Genomic DNA, 17761 nt, shown 5'->3' with positions numbered 1-17761 from the left:
TGGGATACAATGAAAGCTGTGCTAAGAGGAAAACTCCCAGCGCTGAGTGCCTGCAGAAAGAAACAGGAAAGAGCATATGTCAGCAGCTTGACAGGACACCTAAAATCTCTAGAACAAAAAGAAGCAAATACACCCAGGAGGAGTAGAAGGCAGGAAATAATCAAACTCAGAGCTGAAATCAACCAAGTAGAAACAAAAAGGACCATAGAAAGAATCAACAGAACCAAAAGTTGGTTCTTTGAGAAAATCAACAAGATAGATAAACCCTTAGCCAGACTAACAAGAGGACACAGAGAGAGTGTATCCAAACTAACAAAATCAGAAATGAAAAGGGAGACATAACTACAGATTCAGAGGAAATTCAAAAAATCATCAGATCTTAGTATAAAAGCCTTTATTCAACAAAACTTGAAAATCTGCAGGAAATGGACAATTTCCTAGACAGATAACAGGTACCGAAGTTAAATCAGGAACAGGTAAACCAGTTAAACAACCCCATAACTCCTGAGGAAATAGAAGCAGTCATTAAAGGTCTCCCAACCAAAAAGAGCCCAGGTCCAGACGGGTTTAGTGCAGAATTCTATCAGACCTTCATAGAAGACCTCATACCAATATTATCCAAACTATTCCACAAAATTGAAACAGATGGAGCACTACCGAATTCCTTCTATGAAACCACAATTACTCTTATACCTAAACCACACAAAGACACAACAAAGAAAGACAACTTCAGACCAATTTCCCTTATGAATATCGACGCAAAAATACTCAGTAAAATTCTGGCAAACAGAATCCAAGAGCACATCAAAACAATCATCCACCATGATCAAGTAGGCTTCATCCCAGGCATGCAGGGATGGTTTAATATACGGAAAACCATCAACGTGATCCATTATATAAACAAACTGAAAGAACAAAACCACATGATCATTTCATTAGATGCTGAGAAAGCATTTGACAAAATTCAACACCCCTTTATGATAAAAGTCCTGGAAAGAATAGGAATTCAAGGCCCATACCTAAACATAGTAAAAGCCATATACAGCAAACCAATTGCTAAAATTAAACTAAATGGAGAGAAACTTGAAGCAATCCCACTAAAATCAGGGACTAGACAAGGCTGCCCACTCTCTCCCTACTTATTCAATATAGTTCTTGAAGTTCTAGCCAGAGCAATCAGACAACAAAAGGAGGTCAAGGGGATACAGATCGGAAAAGAAGAAGTCAAAATATCACTTTTTGCAGATGATATGATAGTATATTTAAGTGATCCCAAAAGTTCCACCAGAGAACTACTAAAGCTGCTAGACAACTTCAGCAAAGTGGCTGGGTATAAAATTATCTCAAATAAATCAGTAGCCTTCCTCTACACAAAGAGAAACAAGCCGAGAAAGAAATTAGGGAAACGATACCCTCCATAATAGACCCAAATAATATAAAGTACCTCGGTGTGACTTTAACCAAGCAAGTAAAAGATTTGTACATTAAGAACTTCAAGACTCTGAAGAAAGAAATTGAAGAAGTCCTCAGAAGATGGAAAGATCTCCCATGCTCATGGACTGGCAGGTTTAATATAGTAAAAATGGCCATTTTACCAAAAGCAATCTACAGATTCAATGCAATCCCCATCAAAATACCAATCCAATTCTTCAAAGAGTTAGACAGAACAATTTGCAAATTCATCTGGAATAACAAAAAACCCAGGATAGCTAAAATTATCCTCAACAATAAAAGGTCTTCAGGGGGAATCACTATCCCTGAACTGAAGCAGTATTACAGAGCAATAGTGATAAAAACTGCACGGTATTGGTACAGAGACAGACAGATAGATCAATGGAACAGAATTGAAGACCCAGAAATGAACCCACACACCTATGGGCACTTGATTTTTGACAAAGGAGCCAAAACCATCAAATGGAAAAAAGACAGCATTTTCAGCAAATGGTGCTGGTTCAACTGGAGGTCAACATGTAGAAGAATGCAGATTGATCCATGCCTATCACCCTGTACAAAGCTTAAGTCCAAGTGGATCAAGGACCTCCACAATCAAAGAAAAACACAGATGGTATGCAGTCATTTATAAGTGGCTATTAGCCCAAATGCTTGAATTACCCTAGATGCCTAGAACAAATGAAACTCAAGACAGATGATCAAAATGTGAATGCTTCACTCTTTCTTTAAAAGGGGAACAAGAATACCCTTGGGAGGGAATAGAGAGGCAAAGATTAAAACAGACACAGAAGGAACACCCATTCAGAGCCTGCCCCACATGTGGCCCATGCATATACAGCCATCCAATTAGACAAGATGGATGAAGCAAGAAGTGCAGGCCGACAGGAGCTGGATGTAGATCCTCTCGAGAGACACAGCCCGAATACAGCAAACACAGAGGCATAGGCCAGCAGCAAACCACTGAACTGAGAATAGGACCCCCGTTGAAGGAATCAGAGAAAGAACTGGAAGAGCTTGAAGGGGCTCGAGACCCCATATGTACAACAATGCTAAGCAACCAGAGCTTCCAGGGACTAAGCCACTACCTAAAGACTATACATGGACTGACCCTGGACTCTGACCTCATAGGTAACAATGCATATCCTAGTTAGAGCACCAGTGGAAGGGGAAGCCCTGGGTCCTGCTAAGACTGAACCCCCAGTGAACTAGATTGTTGGGGGGAGGGCGACAAGAGGGGGGAGGATGGGGAGGGGAACACTCATAAAGGAGGGGAGGGGGGAGGGGGATGTTTGCCCGGAAACCGGGAAAGGGAATAACACTCGAAATGTATATAAGAAATACTCAAATTATTAAAAAAAAACATAAAAAAAGTCATGTGTCTGTAGTCATGCTGTCTTATATCTGGGTATATTGCTGTGCTATGCTGGCTTCAATACTATGATTCTGCATTATAACTTGAACTCTTTCATTGTAATAACTCCAGCACATAGGACCTTCCATGTGAATTTTTTCTAATTTTTTCTGTAAAGAATGTAACTGCAATTTAATTGAAATTGCACTCAATTTGCAATTGCCTTTCATAGGATGGCTATTTTTACAATATTAATTTTGCCCGACTATGATCATGGGAGATCATTTCATTTTCTAGTGTCTTCCTATTTCTCTTTTCAGTGGTTTTAAAGTTTTATGAAACAAATATTCCACTTGATTAGATAGATTTATATCACAGTATTTTATTTATTTGTTTAGCTATGGTGATGAGACTTTTCCCCTGATATATTTTCAGTGTGATTTTCTTTGGTCTGCAGGGAGGGTATTCATTTTTGTATGCTACTTTTGTACACTGCCGTTTAGCTGAAACTGTTCACCAGTTGTAGTTTTCTTGAAGAGTCACTGGGGTCCTTTATTTATAGAGTCCATCTATCTTCAAATAAGTATACTTTTGCTGATCTGTTTCAGTTTATGTGAGCATTCCTTTTATCTCCTTTTTTTTGATCTTATTGTTCTAACAATAACTTCAACTACTGTTGAAAGAAGTGCAGAGAGTAAACACACTTGTCTTGCTCCTGATTTTAGTGAAAATGCACCATGCCTATCTCTAAACGATGCATTTATATCATCTACTCTAAGGCTCAGGTAGTTTTGAGGAAAAGGGAGTAGAAAGAATGCACGAGTGAAGAGCCAGAGATGGGAATAAGGACTGCTAAATGCTGTATTCAGGCATGCCACAGTTATCACAAACATGAATTCACAGCAAGTGCAGTAGCTTTAAACTTGTGCGATATGCACAAGACTGGCCTATCAGTGACCAATCATAGATCAGAAAGGGGCTCATAGGCTCTATCCCACCCTAATGAACTACTGGGAACGGATGGATTCTTAGGGAGGGACAGCCATTGCTCTCAGCTGCACACAAGTAGGCTCACCAAGCCCCATAGTTACAAACCTGTTGCTACACAGATGCACTTAGTAAAAATAACAAGTCTTGAAACAAAGAAAAAAAGCATGATTATAGGAAAATGACCTGTAGTGGGGAGGGGACATCAAGGATGAGAGTTCCCTCTAGCAGAGGAGGTTTTCCTCTAGCAGAAGATGGGGACAAGTGTAAACAGAGTTCATTATATATACATATGAAATTTTCATAGAACAACCTATTCAGTTAAAAAATATTAAAACAAAGTTTGTGTTGTTTGTGATAAGCACTAAATTTCTGTGGAATATACCAACTTCTCAGTTTAACTGCAGAGAAAGGGCATATGGAAGAGCCTTTGCACATTTATGAATAATATGTGTTGATCATAGTTTTAAAAGTAAAAACAAATAGTACCTTCTGGTCTTGGAATACTTTGTGTTATGATTAATCATTATTTTTACATCACTGGGTCCTTATATTTCTCAATTTATTTATTTATTCACTTCACATCCCAATCATTGCCCCCTTTCTCACCTCTCCTCACACAATCCCTCCCCCACATCCCTCATCTTTTCCTCTGAGAGCAATGAGGTTCCCCCTGAGTACCCCACAGCCTAGCACATCAAGTGTCTGCAGGGCTAGGTGCATCTCCTTCCAATGAGGCCAGACAAGGCAGCCCAGTTAGGGGAATGGATTCCATAGACAGGCAATAGTGTTAGGGACAGCCCCAGCTCCAATTGTTGGGCATCCACATAAAGGTTGAGCTGCACATCTGGTACATATATACATGGAGCCTAGATGCAACCCATGTATGCTCTTTGGTTGGTGTTTCTTTCTGAGAACCTTCAAGGGTCCAGGGTAGTTGACTCTGTTGGTCTTCCTGTAGAATCCCTATCCCCTTTGGATATCCCCTCAATCCTTCCCCCAACTCTTCCGTAATCTCCCAGAGGTCCCACCAGTGTTAGGCTATGGATCTCTGCATGTTTCAGTAGGCTGCCTGGTGGAGCTTTGCAGAGGACAGTTATGCTAGGCTCCTGTCTATGAGTATAACAGAATCTTAATAGTTTCTGGAATTGGAGTTTGCCCATGTGATGGTCTCACGTTGGGACAATTATTGGTTGGCCAACCCATCAGTCTCTCCTGCCTGAGTGAAGTAACCCAGAATCCAAAGGACATACATGGTATGTACTCACTTAAAAGTGAATGTTAGTCATAAAATACATATTCACACTATACTGCACAGACCCAAATAAACTAAACAAGAAGGAAGCCCAAGCAAGGATTCTTGAATCTCACTGAAAGGGGGGAATAAAGTAGTCACAGGAGGTATATGGAGGGAGGGATTTGGGTGGGAGAAGAAACTGGGAAGGAAATGAAGGTTGATTTGGAATCAGGTGCAGGGAGGGACAGGAGAGAGGAGCAGAGGGAGAGGAGAATGAATGGACATTGGTAGCTGGCCGGGGTGCAGCTTGGGGAGCATCTCTAGGATATGCCAGAGAACCAGAGATGGGAATGACTTTAGCTGAGATTCCCAACTAGCAGTGGGGATATGGATCCTGAAATGCCTTCCTCCCCCGTATCCAGCAGTATCCCCCCCACACTCTGCAGCGGAAGGATAAGAGCACCAACCCACCCACAAGAAATGCAGAAACAAAGTCTCCCCATCCCTAATCTCCTCTCTCTCTCTCTCTCTCTCTCTCTCTCTCTCTCTCTCTCTCTCTCTCTCTCTCTCTGTCTCTGTCTCTCTGTCTCTCTCTCTGTCTCTCTCTCTGTCTCTGTCTCTCTCTCTCTTTCTCTCTCTCCCTCCTGTGTGTGTATCTGTGTGTCTGTGTGTCTGTGTGTCTGTGTGAGAGAGAAAGAGAGAGAGAGAGAGTATTTTGTATGTGAACATACAAGTATGTCCATGTGTGTATGTCTCTATGTCTGAATGTGAGTGTATTTGTTGGTGTGTACGTATGTATCATACACACATATGTTTAGAATGCTTTAAACCCATATATTATGTGTAGGTTTAGTATGTAGAATCGTGGCAGTAGTCATGATCCCTAACAGTCTGGTTTTAGGGCAAATAAAACATCCAGAGTTTTATTCATTGTACATAGAAATTTTCAGGTTAAATTTTCATCACATTGTCAGAAAATTGTAGTTCTTACAAAAGCAGCATTGGAATCAGAAGTGCCACGATTCCATAATTCATTGTAGACTGATAGAATTTATTAAAAATTTAACCTGGATTACTGAGAGCCTTGTGCCATTTGGTATTCTATTTATTGTACTAAATAATTCAGAGATAATGTATTTCTCTGTAATTTTCCCTGATACCAGTACAAGACACGAGGATAACCTTTATTTTCAAAGCTTTAATGAACAGTGCCTGCTCATAATTGCCACGCTGGATATCCCTTTATACCCTTTCAAGCTGATACTCTGTAAGTGGACTTTCAGGTTCAGTCTCTCATGACTCTGGTACCAAATTTCCTGATAATTATGGCAGCTGCATTGATGTATTATGTTATTTCTTTTTCTGGTCATATTTGCTGCTGCAGAATGCTTTTTGAGAGCCCAAACAATTTTCTGGCAAACTTAGCTTCCTCTCTGTAGACTGTCCTGAGTATATTTGGATTTACTTATTAACAACTAATAAAAAGTAATTCTAGTTGAAGTACCCTCATGTAGTGGGTATCAGAGAAAGGACAGAAATTAGGTCTCAGAAATGCCGAGTTCTAAGTTCATGCTCTCTGTGCAGCATCTGTGTAATATGCTTAATAAAACCAGACAATTTATGCTATGATTTGTGTTTTAAGATTTTTAATGATTTCCTAAATTTATCTGAGTGAACAAATATTTCATTTAAAGCTGTGTAAAGCGGTACTTACTGTTCTAGTGACTTCGTGACATCACAAGTCAGAACAGGATTTTTTTTTAAGCACCATCTTGTCCTAAGTTAGGTTCTGTAATGTGAACCCTAAGTGGAACTCCTTTATTCTCTTCTTTCTATTTAAAGATTCTGATATTGTACCATTGTAACAGGATTTAAACTCAAGAACATTAATAATTCATTTATCTGAAAATTGTATACTGTGTGTGACCCATGTGGAATTAGTAATTGTTTCAAACAACCATTTCCTGTTTTTCAAAATTATAGGACCATCAGATTATAACAGAGAGATTGTCTTCACAGAGAAATGTTTACTTTCCAAACTTTCTTGTAGCTAAGTATTTTGATTCAACTATGTTACATGGCAGCTTATCAGAATTTGTAAGCGATCACTAGCAGGTGTCATTATATTTTCTGCTTTCTTTATACTAGGTAAGAGACTGGAATAGTTTATGCAAACTTTCATCCTGCACTTGAACTCAAACAACACAATAAGAGAAGTGTCCCCACAGAAACTAAATTCCCAATTAGTTAGTGTCACAGGACAATTAAATAATCATGGGCAGCCTAACACATTAGATTTGTGTTGCCTACCATAGACTATCTTCCCCTTTGTATGAGTAACTGTTAGGGCATCTTATTTATTTATAACTAACTTGTTCCATGACTATACATCCCACAAATCCCTGAGTTTTAAATTAAATATTATATATATATATATATATATATATTCATATTCATATTCTAAGTGCTAGTGACACAGCACTGAATTACTCAAGGAGCCTTGATTGTGTGTGTTTTATGCCCAGTTTACCCTGAAGACCACAACCTATTTTATGGCATCCTCTCATACAAGATACTACAGAAAAATGATGAAAATAACAATCAATTCTATTTCTCCTGTTGAACATTGAGTAATTTAGAGTAGTATCTAGTAAACCCATGTCCAATTAGAGAAGTGCTGTTTGTTCATTCATTTGTCTCTCCCTGCATATGGTTGATTATTTTTTATTTTCCTCTATGGACTGCTTTAACTCAGTAATAGGTTCTTCTCCAGAAATAGCTTTCTACCTGTTGATTTTACCATAAGGAATTTCTGCTCAAATTTTGTCTTTAAACAATGGTTGTGTTTCATCTACTAGTCACTCCTTCAAGCATATTTATAACTGGGGGTTGGAGAGATTGCTCAGCAGTTAAGAGTGCTGACTGTTTTTCTAGAAGTTCTACGTTCAATTTCAGCAACCACAGGGTGACTCATCATCGTCTATAATGAGACCTGGTGCCTTCTTCTGGCCTGGAGGCATACATGCAGGCAGAATGCTAATAAATAAATAGATCTTTTAAAAAAACATATTTATTACCACATTGAATTAAACCCATTATCACTCTATCACTCCTTAAAAAATGTGATTAGGATTTCTTTTCTTCTCGGTTATATGTTCAAATTAGAAAGCATTTAAAAACTATAAGAAAACATCAATGAATGGAATGCTTTGTATTTCTTGATATCTTTTTTGTGTTTCAAAAATTTTGCTGTCTGTCCTGATCTTTACTTTACTGAATGGTAGTTTTCTTTATCTTAGTGTTAAACATGATTGATTCAGTTTACATATGTCTCTGGCATTTCAAAATGCCTTAATTTCCAATACCGGTTTCCAACCTTTTATTATTATCATATACATGGAGTGTATGATATAATATGCATATATGTAAATGTATGTATGTGTATATGTAAATGTAGCATTATAAAATTTATAAATGACAAGATACAAATGCTTAACTTTTAATTATTAAATGTTAGTCTAAAAAACTAGTTATGTTGTGTCAGGAAGCGTTTTGAACCTCAAAAGACCAACAAGGATATGAATCTGATGTAATCGTATTAGGGTCTCTTTATTCAAGCTCTTGGACGACACTGCCCTCTCTGATGCAGGAGAAAGGGAGGAGGAAGCCCTAAGCGTGGTTTCAGGCAAGCATTTATAGATTCGAGAGAGGGTTATCTAGCCCGGTATCTGATTAGGAGGCCATTATGGCCTTTTGCATGACTGGCTGGTGCTGTGAGCCAAACCATAAATTTAACGTCTGCTTTCCTTTCATTGGTGGTCGTTATGAAGTGAAGTGTCAGGGTCGGTTTGTAGTCTGAAGTGTAGGGTTGTAGTCTGGAAGTGTAGGGTTGTTGGGGAATAACCTTAAAACTGGTGCTGAACACAGGACTTATTTGGGGGATAACCTGGAAACTGGTTCTAGGTATCGACGTGTTAGTTAACTCAAGTTTAAACTTAGGTCAGGTTCTCTTAGAATGAAGAGTCCACTAAACTCAAAAGATCTGCTCGCTCTCTCTCTCTCTCTCTCTCTCTCTCTCTCTCTCTCTCTCTCACACACACACACACACACACACACACACAATTTGTTAGATGTATGCATATATATGTTAAAACAATTAAAGAAAAAAAGAAGAAGCGGCCATAAAATTGAAATGGAGCAAAGAAGTAAACAGGGGGATTTGAAGGGAGGAAGGGAAAGAGGAAATTATGTAATTATATTATAATCTCAAAAATACAAGAACTTCCACCTTAAAATCTTTTCAATTGTTTTATTTATTTGTATTCCAAATGTTGCTCTCCTTCCCGGTCTCCCCTCTAAGAGTTCTTTACCCCATCTCCCCTTCCCTCTTACCCACCCATCACTACATCAATACCCCAGCATTCCCCTTTCCTGGGGCATCAAGTCTCTACTAGATTACCTGCATCCTCTCTCACTGCGGCCAGATAAGGCAGTTCTCTGCTACATATGTTCTGGGAGTCACATACCAGCCCAGTTTGGCTCTTTTGTAAAACAGAATTCTCTAATTGTCAGACTCAAGGAAGTTATACACCAGAACTGAAGGTCAAACAGATTAACAGAGAAATATTCCTTTCGTATCATCGACCATTTTGTTGTTGCTGTTATTGTTATTGCTATTTTTGTTGTTGTTATTGTTATTGTTTTCAAGGCAGCTTTCTCTGTGTAACCGCAGCTGTCCTGGAACTTGCTATCTAGACCAGGTTAGCCTCAAAGTCACAGAGATCCATCGCCTCTGATGCCTTTGACTTGGAACAAGAGCTAATTTGTTATGAAAGCTAGCTCATTGTGACATTGAAGCAGAGAAAATAGATCTATTTCTGTGGATATTTGCTTATCAAAACTAGAATGCTCACTGGGGCTCAATGGGGCTCAGTCTTGTCAGGACCAAGGGCTTCCCCTTCCACTGGTGCTCTTACTAGTCTATTCATTGCTACCTATGAGGTTGGAGTTCAGGGTCAGTCCATGTGTAGTCTTTGGGTAGTGGCTTAGTCCCTGGAAGCTCTGGGACTTTGTTGTTCATATGGGGTCTCCAGCCCCTTCAAGCTCTTTTAGTCCTTTCTCTGATTCCTTCAACGGGAAATTGAAATGTAAATAAGAAATACCCAAGTTAATACAGATGGAAAAAAAGACTAGAATGCTTATAGTCTTAGTACTGAGGAGAAAGTCCACCATCTTGCATTGTTCTTTTCTTGGTTAATGTGTGACCAACAGCCAAAGCCAGTTCCCAGGACAGTCGCACAGTTCCTGGGAGGGAACAAGAAAAATCACCTCCAAGACCTCCCAAAACTGACACTTATGAAGAGTGAGCTAACACTAAACTTCTGAAAAACATCAAGAGGTGTCCTCTTTTCAATATACAGATCTCCTTTAAGAACAAAACTAGGGGAAAGGCCCATAAAACACATAATTTTGAATTAAATATTTTTAGTTTGGGATTATTCTAATTGAAAAGCAAGACTACACTAACATGCAATTCATGCCATTCTGGTGAGACTTTGTGGGTGTTCTGCTATTTCTTGGAGAAAGTTTCACAGCAAACTCCATATTCCTTTGACTTTTAAAATCTTTCTGATGATCCCAGAGTCTTAGGCTCAGAAGTCATGTTGGCGTGTCTTTGGAACTAGGCTCTGTAATTCTGTGTTATACTTGGATGTGGTTTTCTATAATGGTCTCTGTCTGTTGCAAAGGGACATGTCGCTAATGAGTGGTGAGGACTACACTTATCTGTGGGTATAGGGAGAAACTTTGAATAGAGTTTGGAGGTTTGCCAATTTAACAAAGTAGTGGTGGTGTGCTCTTCTCCTAGATCCTTGACTTCAGTAGCCCTGGGTAGTTGGCTCTGTGTCCAGCCATACTCATGATTGCTCCTTGTTGATTCTGTAAATGGAACACAGCACCTGAAGCATAATAAGCAAGCACTCCACAATTGACCTTATTTTCTCTGGATTCTTTTCTATCTTTGCAGTAGGCTCATTTTATCTGTTCTTACACAAATTTACAAAAGAATTTTTGCCAATTCATTCTTGAAGTCCTACTAGGTTATCATTGTTTCTGACTGGCAGACAAACTTTATTTCCTCTGTATTTTTAGGAACATACATCAGATGAAAATGCTGAGAAAATTTTCACCTGCCTCATGTCCATTTTCTTTCATTTTAAACACCAACTTTCTAATCTTGCTATATTTATTCACTTACCACAATATAAAAGATACATATGCAAAAATAATGTACATGATTAAATGCTTTCCATGAGTTCTGACATTCTTTGTGATGTATAAAAAAATCTACTAAAATGATTGGTATATTCATTGAATTACTCTTTTAAGATTTGAGAGCATCTTAGATTAGAAGTTTTGGATACCACAGTATTGCAATAGACTACTGTTTGATCTTAGGGAGAGTTAAGATATCAGTTTTCTATGTTTAAACCTCCAGTGGACCTAGAACTTGTCTTAGCATAAATAGCTCTTTCCTCCTTCTGCGTATATGTTCCACTCTTGCCACACTGCTTTGTAAGCAATGTTCCTGTCTTTTCCTTACCTGTGTGATGTCCTTTTTTTCCTGTTTGTGTGACTGTCTCTGTACTTTTAAGAGAAAGTGTTCTCAAGGTGTTGACTTTAAGTCTCTCTGGGGTTGGCTTGTGATCCCTGTGGTGATTTTCAGGAAAAATGACGCATTGTTGCTTTGTAGCCTTTGCAATGATGGTGCAAACGACTGAGTGGTGAGCTGATGTCACTCAGGCAAAAGAAAAGTACTGATATCAACTTAATACAAAACTTTATCCCTGACTATCACAAAACTATAACGCTTCTAAATATACCTGGTGGATCCACAAAGAATGAACAATGTTAACTTCCTGAAGCTTGAATATTTTTACTACTCTTAGTGACAAAATAGAAAATGTCTTAGAAAAAAGAACTTATTGTTGGCAAAAACTGGTAAAGGGATTCGTGCGGTTGTGTTTTTTTAATGACCTTGCCACTTCATCTTCTTTAATATTTTATTTAAAATGGTGTTTCATATTTTAAATGTGGTGACTTAGATTTGTACATTTTCTCAACATTTTTTGATAAATGTAATGCCCATTCCCACCAAATTATATATATTGTGCTTTTATAGTATAACAATATTACAGTTATAAGAGAATAATAATAATTTTAGAAAGTTAATATAATGGCTTTCTAACATTTAAAGGCTCTACTGAAGAGACAGGTGAGAGGACTATTATATGTATTTTCAATTACATCTTACAATGGTGAAATTTGGTAATTGAAACCTGTTTTGGACCCTTATAGTTCAGTAGTTATCTTCCAAAAGACTAATGCACAATGTTTTTTTAAAAAGGCAGAATAAAAGTTTCATTCAAAGAGCATAGTGGCTGATGGGTTATATAATGGAATAGAGAAAGTCTTTCTGTGTGGCTTTAAATTATCCTGTGCAAAAATGTTAAAAACCTACCACTTGCAGAGTTTTAGTGTGTATGGTACATGATTCTCTGAAGAGGCTTTTGAATAATCATGCTTTTCTGACTAAATATGTTCGGATTCAAATTTTCTTTGTATGTTTGTAAAAAACAAACCATTAAAAATCTGCCTTGAATTGACCACATGCAGGAGGTAAAATAAGATTTGGGCTTATATGGTTCCCCTAAACTAATACTAAAGAAAATCAAAGCATGATGAACCATGTCATTCATTTAGGAAAATATAAATTTTTGATTATTTATTTTTATTGGATATTTTCTTTATTTACATTTCAAGTGTTATTCCATTTCCTGGTTTCCCCTCTGGAAACCCCCTATCCCATCCCCCATCGCCTGCCTCCATAAGGGTGCACCCCTGCCCACCCACCACCCAGCCTTGGCATTCACCTACACAGGAGCACTGAGCCTTCACAGTACCAAGAGCCTCTCCTCCCTTTGATGCCCATGTGTTCTTCCATGTGTACTCTTTGGTTGGTGGTTTAGTCCCTGGGGGCTCTGGGGTATCTGGTGGTTGATACTGTTGTCCTTCCTATGAGATTGGAAACCCCCTCAGATACCTCAGTCCTTTCTCTAACTCCTCCATTGGAGAACACTTTCTTAGTCCAATGATTGACTATAAGCAACTGCCTCTGTGTTTGTCAGATTCTGGCAGAACCTCTCAGGAGACAGACATATCAGGCTCCTGTCAATATGCACATCTTGGCATCCAAAACAGGGACTGGTTTTGGTGACTGCAGGTGGGATGGATGTCCATATGTGGCGGGCTCTGGAGGTCTTTTCCTTCACACTGCTCCACACTTTGTCTCCATAAAATCTCTCGTGAGTATTCTGTTCCCCTTTCTAATAAGTACTGAAGCATCCACAATTCTCTTTCATCTTCTTGAACTTATGTGCTCTGTAAATGGTATCTTGGGTATTCCAAGCTTTGGGGCTAATATTCACTTAACAGTGAGTACATATCATATCATGTGTGTTCTTTTGTGATTGGATTACGTCAATAAGGATGATATTTTCTAGTTCTAAACATTTGCCTAAAAATCTCATGAAGTCATTGTTTTTGATAGGTGAGTAGTACTCCATTGTGTAGATGTACCACATTTTCTGTATCCATTCCTCTGTTGAAAGGCGTCTGAATTCTTTCCAGTTTCTGGTTATTATAAATGAGGCTGCTATTGACATAGTGGAGCATGTGTGACTTAGTCACGGTTCCTATTCCTGCACACACATCATGGCTAAGAAGCAAGTTGGGGAGGAAAGGGATTATTCAGCTTATTTCCATACTGTTCATCACCAAAGGAAGTCAGGACTGGAACTCAAGCAGACTAGGAAGCAGAAGCTGATGCAAAGGCCATGGAGGGATGTTTCTTATTGACTTGCTTCCTCTAGCTTGCTCAGCTTCTCTCTAATAGAACCTAAGACTACCAGCACAGGGGCAGTGCCACCCACAATGGGCTGTGCTATCCCACCTTGATCACTACTTGAGAAAATACCTTAGAGCGGGGTCTCACAGAAGCATTTCCTCAATGGAAGCTCCTTTCTCTGGGATAATTTCAGCTTGTGTCTGGAATTTTTCTGAGAACTAAGGATGTGGAACATTTCATTAGGCACTTCTTAGCCATTTGATATTCCTCATCTGAGAATTCTTTGTTTAGCTCTGTACCCCAATTTTATTAGGGTTACTTGATTCTCTGGAGTCTAACTTCTTGAGTTCTTTGTATATATTGAATATTTGCCCTCTATTGGATGTAGGATAGGTAAATACTTTTCCCAACCTGTTGGTTGCCAATTTATTCTAATATCAGTGTACTTTGCCTTACAGAAGCTTTGCAAATTTATGAGGTCCCATTTGTCGATTACTGATCTCAGAGCGTAAGCCATTGGTGTTCTGTTCAGGAAAAATTTCCCAGTGCCCATGTGTTGGAGACTCTTCCCTACTTTTTCTTCTATTAGTTTCAGTGTATCTGGTTTGATGTGGAGGTCCTTGATTCACTTGTACAGGGAGATAAGAAGGGATCAATTTGAATTCTTTTAGAAGCTGACCTTCAGTTGAACCAACACCATTTGTTTAAAATGCTGTCTTTTTTTCCACTGGATGGTTTTAGCTCCTTTGTCAAAGATCAAGGGACCACAGGTGTGTGGGTTCATTTCTGCATCTTCAGTTCTATTCCATTGATCTACCTGCCTGTCTCTGTACCAATACCATACAGTTTTTATCATTATTTCTCTGTAATACAGCTGGAGGTTAGAGTTGGTGATTTCCCCCAGTAGTTTTTTTTATTGTTGAGAATAATGTTTACTATCCTGGGTTTTTTGTAATTCTAAATGAATTTGCAAATTGCTCTTTCAAACTCTATGAAGAATTGAGTTGGAATGTTGATGGATCGCTTTTGGCAAAATGGTCATTTTTTGCTATATTAATCCTGCCAATCCATGAGTATTGGAGGTCTTTCCATCTTCTGGGATCTTCCTTCGTTTCTTTCTTCAGAGCCTTGAAGTTCTTGTCATACAGATCTTTCATTTGCTTGGTTAGAGTGACACCAAAGCATTTTATGTTATTTGTAACTATTGTGAAGTGTGTCATTTCCCTAATTTCTTTCTCAGCCTGTTTATCCTTTGAGCAAATGTAGGCTGCTATTTGTTTGAGTTAATTTTATACCCAGCCACTTTACTGAAGTTGTTTATCAGGTTTAGGAGTTCTCTGATGGAATTTTTTTTACAAATAGTAATATTTTTACTCCCACCTTTCCAATTTGTATCCCTCTGACCTCCTTTTCTTGTCTAATTTCTTTGTCTCAGATTTTGAGTACTTTATTGAATTGGTAGGTACAGAGTGGGCAGTCTTGTATAGTCCCTGATTTTAGTGGGATTATTTCAAGTTTCTCTCCATTTAGTTTGATGTTGGCTACTGGTTTGCTGTATATGGCTTTTACTATGGTTAATTATGGGCCTTGAATTCTTGATCTTTTCAAGCCTTTAACATGAAGGCATGTAGAATTTTGTCAAATACTTTCTCAGCATCTAATGAGATGATCGTGTGTTTTTTTCCTTTGAGTTGTTTACATAGTGGGTTACATTGATGAATTTCCATATATTGAACCATCCCTGCATCCCTGAAATGAAGTCTACTTGATCATAATGATGATCGTTTTGAGGTATTCTTGGATTTGGTTTGTGAGAATTTTATTGAGTATTTTTGCATCAATAATCATAAGGGAAATTAGTCTGAAATTCTCTTTGATGGATCTTTGTGTGGTTTAGGTATAAGCACAATTGTGGCTTCATAGAATGATTTTGGTAGTGCTCCTTCTGGTTCTATTTTGTGGAATAGTTTGAAGAGTATTAGGTCATCTTTGAAAGTCTGATAGAATGCTGCACTAAACCCATCTAGTACTGGGCTTTTTTTTTTTTTTTTTTTTTTTTTTTTTTTTTTTGGTTGGGAGACTTTTAATGACTGCTTCTTTGTTGAGTATACACTTTTGTAGTAGGATCTGATAATTCTTTGAATTTCCTCAGTTTCTGTTGTCTCCCTTTTCATTTCTGATTTTGTTAACATGGCATAGCTTTAACAATATGTCTAGATCAGAGATTGTATAGATTAACAATATCTGTTATTTTAAGAATAAATGGATAAAGGTGAAAATTTCTGTGTATACATATATTTACCATGTATTTTTTATCTATTCATCTGTTGAAGCACATTTATACTGTTTATATTTCCTGACTATTTCAAATTCAGTGGTAGTGAACATTGCTAAGAAAATGTCTGCGAGCATTATCTTGAGTCTTTTGAGCATATGTCAATGAGTATAGCATGTAGGAGATTTATTTTTAGTTTCTGGAGAATTCTCCACACTCACTACAGGAGGGTCTGCAACAATTTCCTCCATACCTAAATAAAGGAGTATTTCTCTTTCTTTACAAAGTCACCACTGTTGTTGTCAGGAGACTTGTTGATCTTAGTCTTTCTAACTAGAGTGAGATAAAATCCCAAACTTGTACTAATTTGCATTGCACATGCACACACACACACACACACACACACACAAACGCAAAGACAGAGAGTTGCACACACATGCCCACACGTATGTATGTATGTATGTATGTATGTATGTATGTATGTATATGTGTATATATGTGGGTATGTATCTAGCTATCTATTTATATCTATTTATGTACAATAATAGAGAAAATAGGCTATGAACTTAAGAGTAGGGAGAACTTGGAGAGGGGTGTCATTGGGAGGGGGAGAAGGGAGAAAGGAGGGTAACGTGATTTTACTTTTAAATATAAAGAATTTATAAAGATGTATAAAGAATAATCATAAATAAACAAGTAAATTAAAAAGGAACAAAATATTTTAGGAGTTTCAACAACTATTAAAAATGTCTCAGTGTTTTGTGATTAAAAATTGTTTGTCAATTCTCTGTATTTTGATTGCCTCTCTCTCCTGTTTTCTACCCATTCTCTCCCCGGTCTCTCATACATACTTTTCCATCTTTCTTTAACCGTATGTAGTACTAAAACAATTTTGTCCAAAGAAATCATGTATATCAGCAACATATTCATTTTCAAATGAATAAAAACCAAGGTCATTTCTTTAAATTTTTAATTCAGAGATTTTTTATTTTGAAACATTTAGTTTTTCTGCATTAGATTTAATGAGATGTTGAAATGTTTTCAAAAATTGCTGTATAGCAACTAGAAATTTAGTGCATGTTATACTAAAGACAGCAATATATTTTATTAAATAAAGCACGAATCTCTACCTAAAAGCAAAATTATTATTTATTTAAATTTTAAATAGTCTTTATTTTTTAAACGTAGATATTAAAATTTAAAGGAAAACAAAATGTTGGATATCTCACTAGAACAATCATGATCATTACAGTTTGTTCTGATAAGGTAACCAGCAAACTGCTTGGTTATGAATTGTACATTTACTTTCTGAATTTCTCCATGCATACACAAAGATTTGAAAATATATTCATTATTTCTTTTAGTTTAGTGACCTCTAGGTAACACTGTTTTTTCATTTACAGTGCAGAATAAGCATGATTATACTTATCCTGCTATTTTATATATGACAAACTTTTTAAAGACAGCTTAATTCCATTACATTATGAACTTAGTGTATTGTGTGTGGAAGTAATATTACTAAGAGTAGCATTATATGGCTTCAAGCTTGAAAAT

The 17761-nt window shown here is 37.5% G+C and overlaps 1 protein-coding gene across 3 annotated transcripts in view; it reads left to right on the top strand.

The window, feature by feature from the left end:
* Positions 1-17761, top strand: part of Mdga2 (MAM domain containing glycosylphosphatidylinositol anchor 2) — an 862524-nt gene that overhangs the window by 441827 nt on the left and 402936 nt on the right.

The sequence above is a fragment of the Rattus norvegicus genome, chromosome 6, assembly GCF_021556685.1.
Source record: "Rattus norvegicus strain SHRSP/BbbUtx chromosome 6, alternate assembly SHRSP_T2T, whole genome shotgun sequence".
NCBI lineage: Eukaryota > Metazoa > Chordata > Mammalia > Rodentia > Muridae > Rattus > Rattus norvegicus.
The sequence above is the reverse complement of the archived record's forward strand: the minus strand, read 5'-3'. Positions and strand labels throughout refer to the sequence as shown.